We start from the raw sequence: 20,886 nt of genomic DNA, 5'->3' as shown, positions 1-20,886 counted from the left end.
ACTGGCAGCAGCAAATTTAAATTGAAAAATAATAAAATTGAACCCACTGTAAAACAGTGATTCTTTGGAAACATGGAAGGAGATGGAGGAAGATCTTTACTCTGCTGGGCTGATCAGCTGGTGTAAAGAAGGAAAAGACCAATTTAGAAGGTGTCGGAAGGTTTGGTGGTGGTTGGTTCTAATGGACTGTCTTGGTTTACTCATTTTGGGGTAACTGAGGTATGGCAAGGTAACCCTCAAACTATGGTTTGTAAATTTGAAGAATACTGTAAGCTGTATGAAAATGCATTACAGGAAATAAAAGTTTTAATCAGAAGGACCAATTTATGATGAAACTGGTCATAAAATTCTCCATTAGGGATATGGTTTAGTGGGGACTGTTAGCGTTAGGTCAGAGGTTGGACTCAATGATCTTGAGGTCTCTTCCAACCTAGAAATTCTGTGATTCTGTGATTCTGTGATAATGTGAAATCTCAACTACCAATCTTGCAACTTTGAAAGAGGAACTCCCTGGTAAGAGAAAGGGCTGGAATTGCAATTAGTGTCAAAACGTGTAATATCTAGATTTTATTTTGATGTAACATTTGAATTTGAAAAAGGGCACAAAGATCTAGTCCAGGATAAAGCTTTGAAAAAAGAAGATACTCCTTCCAAGTATACTTGAATAAAGCCAAATGATTTTAGAAAGACTTCATATATGAGGACCTGCAAAACTCAAAAATTAAGTCAAGCAAAAATTCCCCAAAATGCATACAGCTACAGCTAACCCAAACCAGAATAATCTCTGACAAATGGAGAAAGATGCAAAAGAGCAGTGATACGTTTTCATCCTTTTAAAAGAATTTATAGGGGCTGACGCCACAGCATAGCAGAGAACTCTAAGAAGAGTGGGCACTGCATAGCAGTACTAATCTGTGTTGGGAAAAGTCCACATAACAGCCGTTTGAAATGTGCTTTACTCAACAGGTAACAACATGTTGCAGGTGCCTTGGAAAAATAAATTATGAATGAATATTAACACTCCTTTTCTGTGAATAGGATTTACTGCTGTTACTTAGTAGTATAGTTAAAATCACTAATGTAGTTAATATATAACAAACAATGAAACTCCGTGTGGTCAAAGAAAGAGGTTTTATGTGAAGCCAGTCTTGGAGAAAACTTGACCAGGTGTCACTTACCATAGTACCTTTGCCAAAGTGAAAAAAAACATAGTAATGAAAGAATAATTATTATTATTTCACTGAAGTTTTCTGATCTTGAACCAAAATGCAGATAGATGAGTGTGGAGTGACAGGATGCTCTTGGGACTACTTGCCAGTACTTGAAGTAGAAACAGGTCCAGAGCAGTCTATCCATATGAAGTATATCCATATGGCCAAATCCATACAAAGTCTGGACAGAGACTGAATGATTTCTGTGGAAATAAAAGGTCAACAGCACAGGATGGTCAAGAACCCTTGCTCCAGTCTCTTCTTTCACAAGTAGAGGAACCCCTAGGTCTTGAAGTGCCAGAATGTACCCCCTATAATGGTACAGAATAAAATATATTTGCATCAATATACAGAAGCTGTTCAGGAACTGAAAGATGCAAGGAAGGGCCAGTACTTGTCCCAAATGAATACTGACACTGAGGAAGTTGTCAAGGCTTGGAACCTATGCCAAAAATACAGGCCAAGTCAAGCAAGAGAGACTGTGTTGGCACAAGAAAAAGTGTTTTCCTGGAGCAAAGTGTGCATAGAATTGTTTAGAATGACTGGAAAACATTATGTACTTGTCCTAGACTATTATTCTCATGTCAGTAATATAGCTTTACTAAAAGATACTGGAGCTAAACTGTGATTATGCTTGTCAAATGTGTTTACACTAGACATGGAATGCCTGGCATAGCAATGCTTGGCAAAGAAGTGCAGCTTAGTCGGCATGAGTGCTGGCTGCTGGTGGTAACTTTGGTAGTTGGATCTGTAATCCCCCATATTTTATTTACACCAGGCCAATGGGCGAGTTGCAAACAGTGCCAGTGTAATAAATTTCCTCTTAAAAGAGCTTGTGAAGTCAGACTGTAATCTACAGTTAGGATAAATCGGTGAATTGCACTGAGAACACAATGCTGCCTGCAGCCCTGAGCAGAACCAGGAGCTGAAAACAGCAGTGGTGCCCTGGGACTCATCAGTCTGATGACATGGCCATCACACAGAAGGGAAGCCCACAGTCCCACTGCTTTCGAGCTTGCAAGGTAAGGAACAACATCTTAACTATTTATTTATTTTTTGGCTTTTCAGAGAAGGCCTTATGGGGGTAATATTTATGGGAGGCTAAAACATGAAAGCACGTGGATGTTGTGCTGCTGGACCAAAGCAGGCTGGGTGGTAGCTGCTGCTCTCAGGGAGGCGATGGACTTGAAGTCTGTGGAGCCCTCCCACCCCTGTGGCAGCTCTGTTGGAGGGTGTCCGGCCACACCAGAGCAGGAAAAGCACCTAAAACAACATGTCCTCGCGGTTCTTGTGTGAGCATCTCCAGGGATCAGGGCTGTGGTGAGGCCTGCAGAGTCTTTTCTATTCAAGTTAATGGCTTGAAAAGGGTTTGTGCAAATCACTGAAAGTCATTACCAGCCTAAGGTTGTTCTATGTCCAATGTGAAATGAATTGGTTGTGCTTGACAGCTGGGAGAGAGAGTTTCTTCTGAGATGCAGAGCATATTGCCATCAGGTTTTTTCACAGCACGCAGCAGAGATTCTCCTTTTTTCACCTCCCCTTCTTGCCATCAAATACTCTGTAAGGCTTGCTGGGAGCTGGATTGGCAGTGTTCAGCCTGGAAACTGCTCCCCGCACTGCCTGGGAGTCTCTGGTCAGGGGTAAGCCTGTGAGGTCTGATAAAAGCAGGGCACAGGCTGAGATGCTTTGAGGAATGGTAACAGCCTGAAATCACTAAAAAAACACTAAGGTTATGGAAGTTGCACCAAAGAGAGCAGAGTTAGCATTATTTCAGTAATGTCAACTTCCACTGGCCCCTTTTAAAAAATATGTAAAGTAAAAAATGCTTAAAATTTATACCGCCTAACTTGAATCCTAAGTGTTTCGTGATGTGAAGAGGTAACATTATTATCATCCATCATTAAATCCACTGAGTGTCAAACTTATCACCTTGACACTTTAATGATCCTTAAGATGTCCTTGTAAAAGCTTGGTACCATGACAACCCCTCAAACACAGGGCCTCGGCGCTGCTGAACTTCTCTTAATAAATCAGGCATAATTGGCATCTATGTATTATAATAAATTAAAAGTTATTCAACTGGAATGATTTTATATTGTACAATATTAAGTCATTAAATTTGCTGTTCTGATCTCTCCTTTGTGATATAACTCCTGGGTGTGCTTTTTAACGTAGAAAATGTTATCTCCTCCTCTTGCAAACCATAACTGGGGGGACTGAAGGTGCAGCACATTAGCACGCAGTCCGTCACCCCTGACCATGTGGGTTCAGCTTCTGGTTAAACCAGGATCCCAATGAAAGGATTTATACCCAAGGACTGAAGTAATTAAATTAAGTGGATAAAAACTACCCATACGTGTACACAAGGCACCGCGTGGTCCTTCCGAGGTGATCTGTCCTTCTTCCCCTTGTCCTCTGCTGCATCCTCCTGCTCAGACTGCAGACCCACAGAGCAGCTCGGGATGCATGGGCTTGGATTTCCCTGCAGATCCCCCAAGAAGCACCCAGGATGGTGCTTCAACCATGCCCATGATGCTGATGAGCTGCCAGCGATGCCCTGCTCTGCTGCCTGCTCCACCTCCACTCATTTCTGCCCTACCTGCTCCAGGTCATCCTCGGGACAAGGTCCAGCAGGGAATTACAAACCCTCAAAGGCAGGAGCCTGTTGTTGCTTGAAAGCAGGCAGCTATATACATGCAAAGAAAATTGCCATATACCCCAGCTATTCCTATCTATTTTGTCCTCTATGGCAACACCAGCTGCAGACAACAGGGTTTGAATTCATTGCCTTTGTGCTGCAAAAGGTCACTGCACTATCTATGTAGTGTTTGCTGGGAACAGGCTGCCTGAATGGAATATCAAATGTTGGGTGCAAAACCTGCAAAGCATTTTAAAAATGTTCCCATGACAGTATGATTAGGGCTAAATTTGAAACTTGATCTCCTTTCTTTCTTTAAAGATTTTATTTTATTTTATTTTATTTTATTTTATTTTATTTTATTTTATTTTATTTTATTTTATTTTATTTATTTCATTTTATTATTATTATTTTTATTTTTATTCCATAGATTTCCTGAATGGTTTCTTCATATCACTAAACTACTAGTTATTTCAAACATGAATTATTTTAGCAATAGGATGTCTGCAGTGAAATTTTCATTTTCTTTATATTTGTTTTATTAAACACCTAGATTTTAAAATAATATAAATTATTCTAGTTATGGGACTATGAAACAGAAAAACAGGATTTTTAATTATACAATACAATTGTTCCTTAGCATCTGGTATTGTTCTCAATAGCTGAAAACATCACTGAACCTCAGCAGGTTGAGCACAGTGATACTCAGTCATGCCTGGGACCCTAGCTGACTTTGCAGAGTTGTTGTCTAGAAAGAGAGCTTTTCCTGGGCTCAAGTATGAAGACTTGTAGGATAAACTGGAATTTAAGCAAACATGTGGGGTCTTAGGCTAGAGCTCCATGCTCCATTATTTTTGTGACACAGAGGGATGGAGAAAACCTAGTGCTGTCACTGGGCTTTTCCTAAGGTACTGCAATCTTCACCCAGGAGACAATCAGGTCCCTGGTGCTCCAAGGGGGTCTGTCTGAAAGCTCACGTTACCTTGTGTGACCAGATTTTGTGACTCCATGTACTAATTTTTTTTTTGACTGATCCTTTTTTTTTTTTTTTTTTTTTTTTTTTTTTACTTCATGTGATGGCTTTGTGACCTTCTTCTGATTTGATACTGAAAATTAATACAGCCAAAATAAATAGTCATTTAGAAATGTTTGTTAATCTGTTTATTAATAAACAAATCATATGGAAATGCCCTTTTTGTGGACCTGAGGTCCCTGTACACATTAACAGTGGTGGTGTAGTAGGCATATAGCACATTTCTGGATAGGTTTGCCTAAGAAGTTCTCAAAACAGGAGAGTATTTGTGCATATATTTAATTTGAAACCTGTTTCAATATTTCAGTGATTGAAAAGTCCTGCAAATACTTATACAGCTGTTTATCTTGTCGGTTGAGCTACTTAGGGCTGGTCATCTAGATAGTGAAGTTAAATCAAAACATAAACACCCACTTATGTCATTGTGATTTTAACTACTATCCTGACTGCCCTTCATATCCAATTGCTTCTTAGGCTTTTCAATTTTATTTTATAATCAGGTATAAGCTCTCAAGGACAAAGAGTGGGTCTCAGTTTTTGGTGGTAAACAGCTTTAGCACACTTGAAGGTGCTCAAAAAGAATGTGAATAATTAAAGATATGTTAATAGTCACCTTCTTTCTCCTCCAAAGTGTGCTTATATCAGACAGTACATTCAATAATCGAGTGAAGTAAAATAAAAACATATCCTTGATCACAATAACGCACAAATTTTACACTTTTACACGGGAAGTTTATTGTTAAAATATGTCAATGTTATCAACATTTTTATTTTTAAAATCTGAAATTAAATTAATACTGAATTAAAGACAGCTGAATTTCATTACTGAAATTTGCGTGTTTAAAACTGAAAGCCATGTTTCAGCTAGCAAGGAAAAGCACCTCTGCTCTTTGATTCCTTGAAATGTTGATTTTTCTTCCCAACTTCAAAAAGTCACAGAACTTCAAACATGATATTTTCATGAAACCAGTTTCCTAGTCTTATACAAAATTTTACTAAAGGTATTCTGGATACTGATTTTCAAAGACTAATGTTCATCTCTAGAGAAATATTAAGATCCCACAGAAAAATGCAGTGCCCTATAACTTAATGCAGTACAGTTTGCTACTAATGAACTTATATAGTGTGACAGATGCTGATATTTTAAAAAGAACCTTCTGAGTAGTGTTGCTTGGAAATCACTTCAGGATGATTTTAGGATATTCTTCCACATGCTGTTAAAACTCACTGCTTTCACAAATCTTTTCTCTACTTATGAGCTTTGTTGTGTAATTGGAAACGTGCTATGCATTATGCAAAAAAAAAAAAAAAAAAAAGCACGGAAAAACTGAAGTAGAATCAAAGTCTGCTCATAGTAGACATCTATAAAGTTTAGGTGATGGCCAGGAACTGTAACAGTGGCACTTTCACTATTTATTTATCTGTATTGGACCTCATGGTTCTGCAAATGGAATTCTTGTTTATTTGGGTATATTAATGTATTTTTAATCAGATCAGAGGCTGGACTCAAACTGTTGTTGCTATCCTAGCTAGTGATTCCAAAAAAACACCTTTTTTAAAAATTCTGCCCTTTTTATCTCTTTTTCTAAAGAGAAGCTGTTTCTTTAGATATGCCAGGAATTCTTATGTTCAGTGATTTCCCTTGATATCTGCATTAAAATGTTCAGTTTGATCTAATGTATTTAATGGAAGAATGATTAGCAGGTTGCTATGTGAGCTAATTTATAAAAAGCTAGTACTTTCCCATCATAATCATCATTTAGGAATCTTTGGCACACCTCTGTAGTATCTTGTAGACGCTCTCCTCCTGGCTTGTTCCTTGTTTTGAGGGTGCCACTTTGGTTCTTTAGAAGTCTGACTTTTATCAAAAACAAATAAAGTTAAGGGAAAGCCTTAAAAGTATGAAACAGGTGCACCCTGATGCAGCTGATGGCAGTAATGCTGATTCTGGTACAGCTGCGTGCTCATCTCAGTGGTTGTCATGTTAATGATTTAAGTGTCTACTGCGTTCGAAACTTCAGTGGTTATATAAAAATGAAAGAAAGGAGTGAGAAATTAGCCTATGATGTGTAGTGGCACTTAATTTTTGATCTGTTACCTACGTTAGTGTTTCTGTTCACAATTTCCATTGTGAATTTCTATTTCTTTCTATAACTTTCTCTTTTTCTTTTTAACAGAAATTCTGATGTATGACCAAGGCAGCTGTGGTAGCCTATGCATCTGCCCATGCTTTAATTCAGCATGCACCAGCAGGTGTCCGACACTCACTTCTTGATGCTTATATATTGTGTTTCAGGCACGGTCATCCTCAGAACTAAAAAGTGCTGGCTCCTCAGTTCAAGTTTTCTATCTATGCAGGAAAGCAGAAGTGTGAATGTGACTGCAGCTGGTATAGATCCGTGTGGCACAGCTTTGATCTGGTTAGTTCCAGCTTCCAGTTCCAGTTTGCAGCACAAGCTGCAGCCTCCCAGTAAGAGTGAAGGCTCATGCGACCCGTGCAGAAATAAGTTGTATGTTGCCTGACCTCAGCTGAGGCTTTTTCTTCCGAGCTGAAGTCTTGCTGCATTAAAGCATATGTCTGATTAATTTTCTGAAGTGCTGAGCAGTCAGAGTGGCTTCTCATCTACGTGTTAATGGCAAGCTAAGAAGGCAGAAAATGGTTGATGGGTAGTGTCGTGCAGAATACAACATTATTTTTGTACTTGTTTGTTTGTTTTCTTCTCCCGTTACGAGTTCTGATTTGTACATTGTCAACATCACTCTTGTGTGGTATGTGGGTAACAGCGAGAGTGTTACAAGGATGGCTGTGAATAATTTTACACCTAATCATGTTGTGATGCATGCGGACTGTGTCTTTGATAGTTGTGATGTCTTTGTTGTGTGCTTATAACTGAAGGGAATTTCCTCTCCCCAAGACAGAAAGGTGACTGCTCTGTCATTCAGACTATGAGCACTCACCCTGTGGCTCCAGTGCAACCTTTTATGCTTTTTTCCTATTTTCCATGTTATAAAATCAATTACTTTATGGTAAGAGTACTTTTATTTTCTTTTTCACATAGGAGTACCACTTGCATCATTATCTGTGGACACATTAGCATTGTTCAGTGCTGGTCTGTCTGTCCCTAAAACCTGTTCAGAAGATTGACTTTGGGGAAAAGTAACAACAGGAAAATCAGATAATCAGAGTTAAAAATATTTCTAAATCAAGATTTTATGATTGATCGTGTAAGTGTATTTGTTCATCACCACTTACCTGGACTTGTCAAGTTTATTGGAACTTAGCAGTTTTGAGTAGTGATGAAAAGGCTGTTTTTGTGCTTTTGCAATAAAACTGGTAGCTGATATTTAGAACACCTCTGTCCCCTCATCATGTTGCAATGATGTTGTCACTCTTATCATAAAAGAATTATGTATCTCTGTACATGAAAAATGCATTCTAGAACTACTCTGAATTAGTTTTTAATGTACTGTGACCTTGAATTGCCCCAGGATATTAATGCTAAATGATTACTTCTGAATGCTTTTCGAATAGCTGCACAGAGCAATTAAATGCACCATACATCACACATGACATAGTTAAACGCCTCTTCTGGTCAAGGAACCTAAACAGTTCTTTCAAATGATGGTAATTCTGTATTACTGAAGATGAAAAAAAGAAGTCACTTCTTAGTATTAAGCTAAGCATAACCTGGAAGAGGTTATAACCTTTGCCTGAGATTGATCAAAATAAAAAGAATTTTTGTACGGTGATCTAAATATAAGTTCACTACAAAACCAGTGCCCCATCACAGTGTGGTTTCTCTCTAGTCAAGGGGAGCTGTAGCAATAAATCCTTCACTTTCTGATAAGTTGCTTTTTTTTTTTTTAAATAAAAAAAATAAAGAATAGGGCTCATAAAACTAGTATAAAATATGGACACTGCTATTTGGACACCTCATGTTACACAGCAGTTGATTTTATAATGTGGAATGTCATAAATAAATCTCTAAAAACCTACTTATGGCACTAGCGGAGTCCAGAATTGATCACACGGGCCAAGATGACTCTGGGAGCTAGCAGCAAGAAGAAAAAGAGTGTTTTGCTTGGGTTATTGATTCAAATCTGACCTGGTTTGGTTTCCTCAAAATGCTGTGACTACTTGAAAGTGTGTGCTATTTTGGGTGCAGTGGCAAAGTTAACCCTGGTCTTAGCAGATGTATCACCCTTCTTAATGCTCAGTGGGAGTAAATGTTCAGCTTGCCTGTTTTGGTGTGTTCCCAGTAGAAATCTGCCCCATTTTTTATATTACACATCAGACACTGGTGACATGGGCCTGACAGACTCAGCTTTCAGACTGCTCCCAGCCCACTGCTGCAGGCCATATTCTCCCCTGCAGCCTGGCCACCAGCAGTGATTCCTGCCCCATGCTGAAGCTGCAGCATCCCCATCCCTATTCCAATTCCCAGCCTCTCCTAGGCTCTGCTGAGTTTGAGATGTCATCATGTGTCGGGCAAACTGTCAAAACCACAAAAACATTGATGGCAAATACATATTGACCTTGGAAATAACTCCTGAGCAACTCAATTTTCTATGTGATCCCCAGCTTTTGCTGCTGTTCTTGCTCAGGACTTGGAATGGGGTGTATTGTGTCCACTGGATGAAGAAGGGTTAAGGAATTGGGGCTGGGAAGTCATGGCAAACAGAGCAGGTTTTGTAACCTGGGCTTTTTTAGCTGTGCTGCTGTGCCCCAGGGCATTGCTGGGGGAAGGCGGAGGTAGGAGGCAGGAAAGATGATTGCTGGAGGCAGCAGTCCATTATGGCAGTCCTGCAGCAGGAGAAGCACAGAAATAATATGTCAAATAAAGAATCTCTTTCTCCCCATGAACGCTTTAACTTCCACACACTGACAAGAAACAACACAACAACTTCCAGAAACACACGCTGGGGGAGAGTTGGGAGTGAGAGCCACCCTTCTTAAGGGAATTGGTTATTCAGCTCTAGCATCGTTTTCACTGCATGTTTTCAGTGTGAAGAAGCACACTGTTGTATGACTGGATTAGAGTGTGAAGACAAGCTGTATGTGCTTTACAAAAAGAGCAAGAAGAGTTTGTGATGAAACAGATTTGATGCTCCAGCTACTAAAATCAGCTGCTATGCAACGAAATCTGCTCTGTGGCTGCCCCATGTCAGCCACTGAGGATGTAGGCATAAACATCTTTGGAAAGTTACAGCAGAGTAAGACTAGCCCAAGGCAAGCAGGACATGCATGACTGGCATTTGCATGGCAGGTAATCCAAGCTGACACTGACCTTGCCGACATTACATGACAATATTTTACCAGAGTAAACTGCCCTTGAATTTCCCAGCAGTATTAGGCTCCAGTAGGCATGAGGACAGCACTGTCGTCTTCTGTTTATTTTAGAGTTGGAAATGCTTGATACAGCCAATACGATTACCTCCCCCTGCCTTCTTTGGTCTTTGGTTTGCCCTTGGCCTCAGAGATTGTATCACAATCTCAAATGATAGAGATCACTTATCATCTCACGGCCTTCAGGCCATCTGCGAGATTATGACCTGTCTTTGCAGTGGAAAAGGAGGCCTGGGGAAGGGTCAGTGACCATCATAGTCTATATCAGCAAAATATTCTGTAAGTAAATTTCCCAAAATCAAACAGGAGGAGGCAGGACTGATGCCCTTCAGATTCATTTTCTTCACTGGAAGGGGGTAACTTGTGCTTTCAGCTGGCAGAGGCCAAGTGCCTCCATCTGTCACAGCCTCCTTTAGACTCAGCTCCCTTTGTGTGGCCTCGTGCAGGTTTAAAAGCTCAACTTCATCTGCTAAGACTTAAGTTTAACTAAAACTGGGCCATGCTCGTAGCTTTGTCTTAGTTTCTTTGTTTCCCAATTAGATGTTAAATGTGTGTAGTTAATCTGAAAAACAAAAACAAAAAAACCCAAGCTTTTTAAAACATTACCTAAATGATGAAGATATCAACAATACTGTAATTTCATTATTGTTTGCTTCTTTGAAAAATTTAAATCTTCATGAAATGTGATTCCTTAAATTAGGCACAGAAAAAAAAAAAAAGAGAGAATAAAAAAAAGGCAGAAATTCCTATAAACTGGTTTTGTGGGACAGAGTTAGATTATAGATTAATTTTGTCAGCCTTAAAATGCAATAATAGTTTTTGAGTAGGTAGATTTCTCTTAGCTGAGGTACCTTAGAAAGTTTCTGATGCGATGAAGTCCAGGCTCTGTGGAGAGGGATGGTGCTCTCTGCCTCTTTTAAAAAAATGAGAAAATAAAGCAGTTTTTTTTCTTCTCACATTTATATTCACTGTATGTCTTCTTCTGTGAAGGCAAGGCAGTCTAAAGGATGGAGACCAAAAGAGGAATCTACTTGGCCAACTGGGAATCTGTTTCCTGTTGTTTGTCTGGCAAAACTGACAAAATCAGTCTTCTCATCTTTCTTCATTAATTTCTTTATCTATCTCATAACTGTATGTAGAATAATTAGTTAATGGGACTAATTCTGTTTTCATTCACACTAATGTTATTATGTGTGATACCCGATGAGATCAATGAAATCAAATAAACACAAAAAAACTGCTGAGACTCGGATCACAGACAATATTTGAAAACCAATATATACAATTTTTCATCCTGCATATAGAGTCTTGAGGCTTTTTTTTTTTTTTTTTTTTTCCTTTGGGTATCCAGAGCACCGGTCAATGCCATTATCTCAGTCTTGTCTTTGTTCAATGACATTATCACATTGGATGGGCAGTTATGAAGCTTTGTTGTACCACAACACTAACATTGCCCTGAAAAAATGAATCAAATGAAATTGTTCCTTCTTCTATTCTGGAATGAGAGGGTAATTTTGAAATACAAGGATAAGGTTCAGTTCTGCATGTATGGCTTTCAGAGATTAAGGAAGAGGACCAATGGTTTCACCTGTAAAAACTCTGTTGAAGTAGATTACTCAATTATTTCAAACTTAATTTCTCTCCTATTTTTAGGTAGACTTTAATGTAATCTTTAAAATTAAACCTAGCAGTCTTTATTTTAAAGTTAACAAAATTCATTTATTCTTTTTTTTTTTTTTTTTTCTAGGTCACTGCATTTTTTCTGAAACTATTCTCAGTCTGAAGCACATTTTTAATGCTGGTGTTGGCTTCACTTCTTCATATCATTTTTATCTCTTAAACTATTATAAATTTATTATTATCATTACAGTAATGTGGTGACCAGAACTGAACACAAAACTCTAAACTCCCTGCCAGAACCTTATATAATAGGAGAACAATGGATGAATGTTGTTAATTTTAAATGCAAAATTATAAATCAATTACAGTGATGGCAAAAGCCCTTCGTGACATGCCACAATTTACTTTCAAAGACATTTAAACCTATTTCACATGCTGAACAATCTGTAATAAATTATGATTTTTTTCCTCCTGAAATGAAGCTATAATTATGACAGTTGAATTCTTGTTCTGAGAAATAAGGTGGCATTTAATTCCTTGAGAACAAATGACACTCACAAAAGAACAGTTAATTATTCTCAGCTGCAAAAAAAAAAAAAAAAAAAAAAAAAAAAGGAGAAAGGAGAAAAAGAAAAAAGAAGAAGGGGGGTAGGGAGAGAAAAAATATGAAAGAGAATGTGGTAGCACTTTATGTGAAGTGTCTATTAATGAATCCTTAACGAAAGCTGTGCTGCAATTGAACTTTGCTTGGTGTCCATGTGATTGAGTGACAATCTTTAAGTCCAAGTGTTCCTACAAAATCAAAACCATGTTCAGAGCAGGAGTACAATGAAGGCATGCATCTTCAGGAAATATTACATATCTGTCACCAATGATTCAATAGAAAGAACTAAACACAGAATAACTCTGATACCAATCAGATGAGCTAAACGGATGTCTAACAGTGTTAATAGTTCTTAATTTCCATACTTACTATTGCAATAAGATGAATCATTTTGACTTCTGCTGGTATTTGCAGGGCAATAAAAAGGAGTGCTAACTAGTCAGCTCCATTGTGCTACAAATTTGTGACCACACGGTTAACTCTTCTTGCAAGCACAATTCCTACCTTGCTTAGTGGGACCACACAAGTATTACTAGATAAGGATCTTACTGGGTCCAGAGCTTATTCTCTGAAAGTACATATCATCCCAATTTTTTGCTTTAGTCTTGTGGCAGCTGGTGCACAGCAGAAGATATTAGCGCTGGTTGTGCTGCACCTCACTGTTGACTCTCACATACTCAGATTTTCTGGTTGGTGAAGCCAGCCTTGCTAATATGCCTTCCTTCCTTGCTGGACAGGGATGTTTCAGAAGGACCATACTAAGCAGAATAACCTCACCCTTTTTAGTTCAATTATGATTTGTGAATTGGCTAATTCGGGGGCTCTCTGAAATGTAGTAGGAACAACATGGTTGCATGTAAAACAAGGCCTAATGCACTGAGTTACATTAATGTTAAATCAAAGATGATTGGATTAATTGCTGTTTCATTTTATCTTCCGTGCACGTGTGGAGTTGGCAGAATTTCAGAGCTTTTAGAAAAATTAATTGAGGACTATAGAGAAATAATACAGGCAAAAAGATGTTTGCATTGGGTGTTTCTGCTAGTTATTAAGAGATATACAGTCTACAACTGGAAGGCTATGATGTATTTCTTAATATTTATATTTTTGTTATTGCTCATAAAACATAAAAAATGAATTGATCATACAGTATATGAGTTACTGGGTTTTACAGTTACTGTTTATACCTCAGAGAGAAAGCACATTTTCCATGAAACTTTCACTAAAACAAAAATATGAGGGAAAAAAAACACCTAACACCGTTCATTTCTAATGTGGAAAATGGAGATACTATTAAAATGTAGAAGTACACACTTCAAAATAGTGCTCATATATTTTTCATTTTGCCACCTTTATATTCAAATCTGGTTAAATCCCTTGGTAGAGTAACATAATAGAACAGTGTTAGACCCATGTGGAAACTCATACTATTGGGTAATTTATTTTATTTGTCCATTCAATTCTGATAGCAAACAGAAAATTTATTAATGCAGTGTAAAATATTAGCTGGCAGGTAAAAGTAATTCTGTTAATGAACACGATTAGAACAGCAGCTGGAATAGAGAAAATGCAGTGTTTGCAAGATCCGTGGAATTAATAGACCTTACAATACTTGGGAAATCAATTAAAATGCATCCTTAAGATTTCAAAAATGACTGGGCATTTTAACTTGAAAATGAAAAATAAAAGAATGAAAAACATACTTTCTCATCAAGAATAATTCAAAGTGCCTTTTCCTGACCAGTAGCAGAGCTTGCCAAAAGATTTGGAGAGCAGCTATTTTTCTTTGACTTTTAATTGGGAAAGTACAATGCCAGCGAGAGCTTGAGGTAATTGGAAGTTTGCACTTCTCTCTTGATCTCCCTCAGGGCATACTCACAATGACTATGTATTTCTGTATGTATAAGATTATTTATATCCCTGTGTGTGGGATAAATTCCCATTAAATATATTTTACTGTTACTTCAGCTGGAGTCTTGGGCAAGGTCTGATTGCTTCTGAGGGAAGGGGGCTTGGTGCTGAGGGTGGTGGCATGACCACAGAGTGACGTCCCCACCGACTTGGGCACTATCCCACTGCCCTGTAACAACATGAGCAAGGCACACCAGTGGACCAAATTTGTGGACATCATGAGTTGTGTCCCCATCTAGCTGCTGCTGATGCCATTGCCCTACCATCTGTGGAGGAACACTGAGCCATCAGGGCAATGTTCATGGCCACCAGCCCACCAATGGTCAGGCACGCCTTGGCACACAAGGCTGGTCAGAAGAAGGTAGGAGCTGAAAGAAACACCAGATTACATTGTCATTTTGAAGAAGTACAATCAAGTTCCATTTTGGGTTTGGAACATGGGTGCCAGCTCTTTTGTGAGTGAACTTTTGGGGCTCAAAACATGACATGGTGAGTGTGTGCTCCCCTGGCCATGCAGCCTGACCAGATATTTTGGATGCAGACCAGTGACCAACCAAGTTGGTGTCACTGTTCAGCCAAATGAAGTTATGCTTTGAGACGGCCATTCAATTTCCCCTGCTTTCCCAAGGCTGGCTGCTTCACTGTAGGAAACATTTTCCCAGACAATCAAATGATTTTTTTTATTACTATTTATTATTTATTTAATTTTTAATTTTTAATTTTTTATTTTTTAACTAAATATAATAGCAGATATTTTTTACTCTGTGGATTTTTAGTGCCACTTTCTCTCTCTCTCTCTCTCTCTCTCTCTCTTTTTTTTTTTTTTTTTGTTTTTGGGCAATATATTACTGTAGAGCTCTGTCCCTGTAAAGCAGAAAACTGGTCTGTACTGTTCTTTCTCATGCAGTCAGTACTAAAGACTTATGGATGTGATTGTGATTTCCAGTTGTTAAGCCTTTTAGCTCTTCTTGGCTCCTAAAGGAGTGAACTTAGCACTCTGGAAAGGTCTGAGAATGCAAGGCAATAACCCCTGCTTGATTACATTTTTGGTCCAGCGCGAAGAGCAACATGCATTCCTGTGCTAACCTATTTACTTGTTTATCCAAAGATACCATCTATAGTGGAAAAAAAAAGCAAAAAAACAAAACAGCAAGACAATTATTATGCATTTCACTTTCATCTATGGACCTTGTATGCAAACACCTTCCCTTGAGACACACTCAGGGGCTTGGGATTTTATTAACCTCAATATATCTCAGATTATCTAAAACTGACAAACCTGGTACAGATTTCGAATATCTCTCTGCTGTGGCAATATTGGATACAATCAGGTTTTATTCACTAAAATTTAGATCTGCATTACCAATGAAAGTATTTGATACAGCAATATTGTTAATATAGTTTAAGGCCAAAGATTGCAGAGGAAAAAATAGAACTGAAAAAATCCAGCATGAACCTCATGATGTGGTGTATGTGGTTATGGTAACCTAAGTGTATGTCTACACAGAAACTCCAGTGAATAAAAAACACTGCTGTTTCATAATCCACCCCAAGTTAAACAAATGCAAAACCCAATATGGAGAGAGCATTTTGGGACTGTTATGTTGCATGTGCTCTTAGTCCTATGGTCTGAATTTTTGGGTAGACCTGTGGTGCCAGGAGTTGGACTCGATGATCCTTGTTGGTCCCTTCCAATTCAGGATATTCTATGATTCTATGATCCTATGTGAGCAGGTGGTGGTATTTAAACGGAAAGAAAGTTTATGAAGTTGATTGACAACTCTCCTCTCTGTAAAGAACAATATACTTATGTATACTTCCAGAAGAAATGAGAATTCAAGGATCTCATTCAAACCATGAATAGTTGGTTAATGTCTGGGTTAATGTCTGGCTGTGTAGGCCTTTTTTTTTTTTTAGAATTTTTATTTAATTTGTTTATTTTTTTTTTTTTTTTTAGAATTTCCCGAGAAAAGGAAACTCATACTCATAGGCCATGAGTAGAGCCTGTACATAGCATATACATAACTGTTTTTTTCAGATTGGAAGAAGAAACAGGAAATGTGAGGAAGAATAATAATTTTGGCTTGGAGAAAACATTTTACTTAACTGGAAAAGCCCTTGGCCATTTCATTAATCAGGGAAAATTAAAAAAAAAAAAAGAAGCCAAAAAGAGAAAAGAAGAAAGGAAGCAGTGACTGGTCTCTCATAGCCCTGGGACACTGCTGTTGAAATTTTTCATTGAGAAGATGACATCCTACAATACTTCAATACATTCCAACTTTTTGAACCTAAACTGCAACCATATTTGTAACACATTTCAAACATGTTTTGACTGACCCTATCTCACATTTTTAAGCCAGTAAATTACTTGCCTAGAAGATTTCAGCCAGATCTGTTCATAAGCTTTGGGGAAACTCCAGCTGATGTGCCCACATCACTGCATTGGCACACAGTGCTTGGCCTCTGGAGGAATCTGGCACAAGAACCAATCTTTGGAGCCTTTGTTTGCCCTTGGCATGTCTGCTTTAGAATTTTGCACCAAGAAGGCACCACAGAGTTTCCAGAAAATTAGAAAAACTACAAAAAAGAATGACTTTTCATGTAGTGGTGCAACACTAGCAAATATTTATAAAGTATTCTGACAGAATTCTTGGCATCTGGCTGGCAATTTCATGTAATCAGGTTTCTCCTTTAGTTCCTGTTATGTTAATTTATTAGTTTGTGGATCTGAAAAATTGCAGTTCACACTCTGTTCAGCTTCCAGGTTCAGACTTATCGTTTTAAAAACTGAACAGTGCAATATGGAAATCTGGGCTTTTTAATGCAGTTAAATTATTTGGGGTGGGGGGAAAGACACATCCATGGATAACACCTGTTTTGATGCAATTAAAGCCCTACAGCAATGTATGGATAAAATACTTCCAGAAAACCTTGCTCTGTAGATTTTCAAATGACTACAGGACCAGAAGGGTTGTAAATAGTTAGTCTCTGGAAATAGATCGGTAATGATGGAAGCAGATTGATTTGAACTAACTATTGCCTAGGTGCAATGTAAGGTGTGAGATGGCTACGTTTAAAAATGTAAAAGAGTAACTGGAGAGACAGGTGCTGCTTATGCTGAAACTCACCTGTTGTGGCGTACACTAAGGTAATGCTGCTAAAACAACATCAATTGAATTATTTTATTTTAAAAAGTGATAAGACATGTCATTGGCTCCTCTGTCCTTTCCTGCACTAGTGTCCCTTAGCAACTGTCTCTGTGAAAGTCATAAATTTGGAATAAATCAAATACAGCACAACTCTCCCCAAAGCAAACTAAGCCTCCCATTTATTTCTGTGCCAAGTTCTCTCCTGCAGCAAACAAGTGCAGTTCTTAAATCCTTACAACCCAGCCTGTTGTTTTCCTACAGAGTACATGTGGGGAAGGTGTAGGTCCTTGCTTACACTGAGATTTTTCTCCTTTGTCTTCTGAACTGGCTTGATATTCACTCTGGATCTGTCTTAAAGCATAGTATGGAGTACCCCAGGCTTAGGCTATTGTGCATCCTCTTTCTTTCCTCTCCTCACGTCCCACATATGTTGTGTCCTCTCTGTTTGCTCCCAAGCTTTCGTTTAGGTGGATTTTTGATCACTGTGTTTTTTGAAATCATTTCAATAAACCAGCAAGAAAACAAATGAACAAGCAAAAAACCCTGCTGAGACATTTTCTTGCAGGAAAAGCCAAATGTGTAGTGGTTTCAGCTGGCTGACATGGCCACTGGATGATGAATTTGCCCGTGACTGGTTGTAGAGAGGGAGAAGAGACTTCAAATGGACACACAACCAGCATGTGTGTGGCTGTACAGTGGGCAACTGAGGATCTGAGGAGAGGAGGTCAGGGACCCCAGGCTGAGAAGATTGGATTCTGGGTGTACTTGAGCTCTGGAATGGGGGCTCAGTTTTGGGAGGCACTAGAACACCCCTCTACCTTGACATCTTTCATCATCACCCTGGCCATAGACAGGCACCCATCTCCTTGGCTTTGCTGCATGGCTCCTTGGACCTTCCCACTTGTGGCCTTCCCATGGCAGTTATTTGCTGGGTGCAGCTCCCTCTTCTCAGGAACTTTGGGGAAAACAAGGTAAAAGACAGCTGTGCAGTTCCTGCAGTGCCTCAACCCTGTACCTGTAGCCAGGTGTTCCTCTTGGTAGCAGCTGTTTATTTCCATGGAGAACTGTGTTGTTTACAGATTTAATCTTGAAAATCAGTTCAAGAGCTTTAAAAAGCCACTAATACTGCTGTGTTCTCCAGCCCTTAATACTGTAATGAATAACTGTAATAAATGTGATTATTATTATTTTTTTGATAAATGCTATACCAACAGAGCATCCTAAGAAACTATAGTAACCAACTAACAGCAACAACAACAAACCTTCAGAACAGCCCCACCAAAGCCCTGCTTGGATGTAATTTGCTCCAACCATACCTGGAAATCTTTCTAATCTTTGCATTAAATCCAGCCACGGCAAACAATCCCTTATATAAATTGACAGTACAGAAGAAAGCCAGGAAAGTATGCGCTAAGAGCTACTTGCTCCTCAGTTTAATTTCAGATCATTTTGTGATTCACTTGCTTTGACCCTGACTGCTCACTTGGTTTTGTTAGACTTCAGTTGCCTTAGCAGCGGGTAAAGGCAAGATTAAGATATTGTCTCCCCAGTCATAAAGAACCTGGGTAGAAAAAAAATGCAATGACTCTGCCGTTAGGTGGGATGGAAGGGTCACTAACTATATTAAGACAGAGTGAACTAAATTCATCTGCAATAATACCATGTGTGGTTTGCTAGAGTTAGAGCAGGGGTTGTTTTGCCCCAGTATGTGCTGTTTCCTCCCACCTTTAATGAACTAGAGTGATCTGTCAGGGTTTAATCCAATTACTGATGACACTGGAGAAAACAGCAGCAGAAGTGGGCAGGATGGAAGAAATGCATTAACACAGGAAAAACTCATCCTTCCCCAAAGAAGCTGGCTGAGAACAAATATAAGGAATCGTCAAGTACCTCTTATTTTGGTTCTTTGCATAATTTAAGGTTAATCAGTTCATTTGTGCTTATTTAACCAATTAAAATAGAGTATACAAAGGAGCTGACTGCAGTTCTGAACAATAGCTGAAAACAACTTTTTATTTCTATTTGCTTTATGCAGGGTTTTAAAATAATGACAGTAAAAATAAAAGTAAGGTTGTTTAAAGAGGTGCCACTTTTGAGAAAAGTCTAAAGGACTATATGGAACTAAAGAACAGTGCCTAGCACCACCACCAGATGTTCCTCCAAGGGCTTCGACAATGATTTTTTTTTTGTGTGTTTGTTTTTAAAGGAGGGATATTACTAATGTGTTTTGCTCATTCTATTAAAATTAACTGCAGTTACTTTCTTATTTTCAATGATTTTTATCACATTTGCAAACCTAGCATATGCACATAATATGAAGTCAGAAGTACCTAAACCAATAGCTGTCCTGTTGGGTGTAGGATTTTTCTTGGCCCTGCGTGAAGGTTGTATGGTGGGGCCCATCATTTGTAGTTATGCTCCTTGCTGGAGCAGGTGATTCCCACCTCACAGCTCTCAGGACAAGAATACAAAGTTTGGGTAGTTGCATGAATAGGTATTTGAATGAGTCCGTGCATGTATATGAATTTCCCATTTTTATTTCCTCTGCAAGGATATCCTAGCAGCCATAGAGGAGCACAAAAGCTGGCAAAAGATAAGAGCTCAGAAATTTACTCTCAGTGCTGCTGAGGTTCACATCATTTTGCTCACCCTGGTCCCCTCAAATAGCATTCCTGTTAGCAGCAAGGTTTAAAGAGTGATTTATTTTCTAACATGACTGTTTTCAGCAGTCCTAATTGCCGGAGATATCCAGATTTCTCATGCCTGCAACTCGAGGTCTCTTTGAAGCAGGTTAGTCCGTGTAGATAGCTACAAAGAAACCAAATGCCAGGTCAAGTCTGGGGACAGCATCTCACCCCCGTGTCACACACAATGGTCTGACTGTCACATCCAGAATTCACTGCTGTGACTTTTGGCAGTTTCAATTTAATTCATTGGCAATAATGAGGCTGGTTCAAGCCCATGGATGAGTTCTTTCCGTGGCTATGCTGCCTCTTTTAGACAGGTGGTAAAAAAATGCATTTTGTAGCGTGACTGATATCTGTTGGGCTACTATATTTAAGTCTAATAGACTTTTAAAAATACTGTCTTAGCCAGCAAGACTTAACTTCATTAGTTTTGAAACAGGAGATAAATGTTAGCCACTGTGCAGTCTTTGATTATACACTGGGGAATTTCCTAGGGTTAAATTAACCACAGGGGAACCCTACTCCCGTTCTTCGAATGCCAGGGAAACATATTGAAAAATACAAGGGAAAAAATAATTATAAAACTGAAATGTAAAAACTATAAAGTTCATCTTATGTATAATCCCCAGTGCACAATATTTTCTGTATACTTGCACCATTTAATGCTAATTATACCATTTATTTTA

General features: G+C 38.6%; 1 long non-coding RNA gene across 1 annotated transcript in view; it reads left to right on the top strand.

Moving 5' to 3' along the window:
* The first annotated feature begins 2,054 nt into the window (after nt 1-2,054).
* Nucleotides 2,055-20,886, top strand: part of LOC311431959 — a 32,222-nt gene continuing 13,390 nt past the window's right edge. The window contains exon 1 of the long non-coding RNA XR_014689725.1: nt 2,055-2,233. This is a non-coding gene — a long non-coding RNA (uncharacterized lncRNA). The remainder of the gene's footprint in view (nt 2,234-20,886) is intronic.

This window comes from Aythya ferina (assembly GCF_964211825.1).
Source record: "Aythya ferina genome assembly, chromosome: 2".
Taxonomy (NCBI): Eukaryota; Metazoa; Chordata; class Aves; order Anseriformes; family Anatidae; genus Aythya; species Aythya ferina.
The sequence above is the reverse complement of the archived record's forward strand: the minus strand, read 5'-3'. Positions and strand labels throughout refer to the sequence as shown.